The sequence below is a fragment of the Frankliniella occidentalis genome, unplaced genomic scaffold (assembly GCF_000697945.3).
Source record: "Frankliniella occidentalis isolate FOCC.00 unplaced genomic scaffold, Focc_3.1 Scaffold86, whole genome shotgun sequence".
Lineage (NCBI taxonomy): Eukaryota > Metazoa > Arthropoda > Insecta > Thysanoptera > Thripidae > Frankliniella > Frankliniella occidentalis.
This window is the reverse complement of record NW_026267215.1, coordinates 934,940-936,920: the sequence shown is the minus strand read 5'-3', so window position 1 is coordinate 936,920 and position 1,981 is coordinate 934,940. Positions and strand designations below refer to the sequence as shown.

General features: G+C 43.2%; 1 protein-coding gene across 2 annotated transcripts in view; it reads left to right on the top strand.

The window, feature by feature from the left end:
* The window catches only part of LOC113215414 (zinc finger homeobox protein 4), a 358,772-nt gene that overhangs the window by 38,334 nt on the left and 318,457 nt on the right, over nt 1-1,981 (top strand). Inside the window, exon 1 of one of the 2 annotated variants that reach the window (XM_052269216.1) lies at nt 814-969. The exons of the other annotated variant lie outside the window; for it this stretch is intronic. The gene's annotated coding sequence lies outside the window, so the exon portion shown is untranslated. Of the gene's footprint in view, nt 1-813; nt 970-1,981 lie in introns of those variants that run through there. 2 annotated transcript variants of the gene reach the window in all.

Sequence of the window (1,981 nt, the reverse complement as noted above, 5' to 3'; positions counted from 1 at the left end):
GCCTGTTTGGAAAGAGTAGAATTCTCAAATGCCCAATGAAGGATTTTATTGGTGTAAGATCGGGGAGGACATGCCAGGACATCACAAGCCTTACACTGTTTTATAGAAAAGTTAAACGTTTTTACCAAAGTTAACCCCAAAGGAGAACAGGTTGATCACTTTAAAGTCATTTTGATGTCAATGACGTAATGACGTCCCTCAAGCCTAAATAGTGACTAAATCGTGACTAAATGAAGTCATTGTGATGTACCTGTGACCATCCTGTTCTCCTGTTGCCCTTGCATGGGCACAGCGTGCAGGGAATACTTACTGACCTTCAGTTGATATGTTCAAAAATGAAATTGAATCCATTCTTGAGAGTGGACACGGCACAAAGACTTGTCGACTACTCGTCCCCTTTGAAACCCCCTTTTGAATTCTGCGAGTTTTGAAAATCGCGCCCGCTCTCGGGTGGCCCTATGCGATGTAGGTAAACGCAACGCGGCTAGCGCCAGCCCGGTCCACAAACTTAAAAGAAACGTTTTTCTTTTCAGGTAGAGGTTATTTTTTTGACATTGCACATTATTTTTTTCTGCATTTAAAATTAAATATCTCAAATAAAGAATTTCTCATACTTGTTGCGATGAGAAATTACACGTTCAGTACATGTGAAAGATGATTCAACAATTTCTCATTTGCTTTCGTGAGTGAGTGAGTGAGTAAGTGAGTGGTCTAAATCCCGCTGAATCTTGACGAAAGTTGTTATTGCATAAAAACGATCGGCCGTTGATAAAGTAATGTTTCTAGATTGAATTTATTCTAAATTATAGTTTTGTTCGTTGTGTTACGTACATGGCCTCGAAAACCACCAGAAAGTGTTCGATCTCTATGTTTTCTGCACATAAAGGTTATGTGCCTCCATACAATCTGCATCCATGAGACGACATTGTGTGATGAGTGGGCCCTGTTTGTTCCCCAGGAAAGATTCAGGTTAGTTTTAAAACAACTTGTGCACAACTCACGTTCAGTGACATACCCATACATAACTACAGTGAGTACTATGAACTCACTTAGCTATGCCCCTTTCTTCCCTGCAATTTGTGTTGTTGTTACAAGTAAAACAAACTTCACACCTTTGATATGATTTACTCTTCATTCTCAAAAAATTGTTGACTGTTTTAAAACTCTAAATGTATATGTTTGCGTTTGACAATCCGTTGTTGGTATAGTGCAGCGTGGGGTCAAGTGTAGATCAGCTGACAGTGCTTGCACCTCACGGAAGCTGCATAGTGTTCTACACTACCTGTAGACTGTTTGTCATGGACATACTTCTGTCTATAACCCTTCAGTTTCATGGAATGGATACCTAACAACTGCCATGCGCATTATGACTATTGGGCTGTCTGAACTTCTTCGGTGTTGACAGGGAGTGCACTCTTAATGTTAAAAAGGACACGGACAGCATGTAGTATTACCAGGCTTCTGTGTTCATAACTGAGTTCAGATACAATATTGGAACTGATTATGCACAGTTGGTAACACAGAAGTCCAGTGCCAGTTACAACTAATGTCCTCAGACATTTCGAGTGCGCAGATTGGAGAACAATTATTGCCGTGGTATACCCTGTCACTCTACACTGTCGTGCTTTGTGTTCGAAAATAAGTGACCCAAATTAACAGAATTGGTCTGCTTGTTTGTTAATGGCGTTCATGGATTTACTTTACAGCAGCCTGTGGAAGGGTGTCTTACCAATGCAAATGTCCCCTCTCTCTCCCAGTCCTCCCCCCCCCCCCTTTTCACACACACAGGCACGAGGCGCGCAGCCCATCGTAAAGTGAGACTGCTTGTCCCCTCGCTGTCTAAACGCCAATAAAACGTCCCCGTTCTGGGTGGCTTCCCCGCCGATCCACATTTCAGAACATAATCCTGGTCCAGTCGGTCTGGGACGAAGCGGGCGCGGCCGCACGTTGATGCGGGGCAGGGTGGTACGGGACGAGGTAG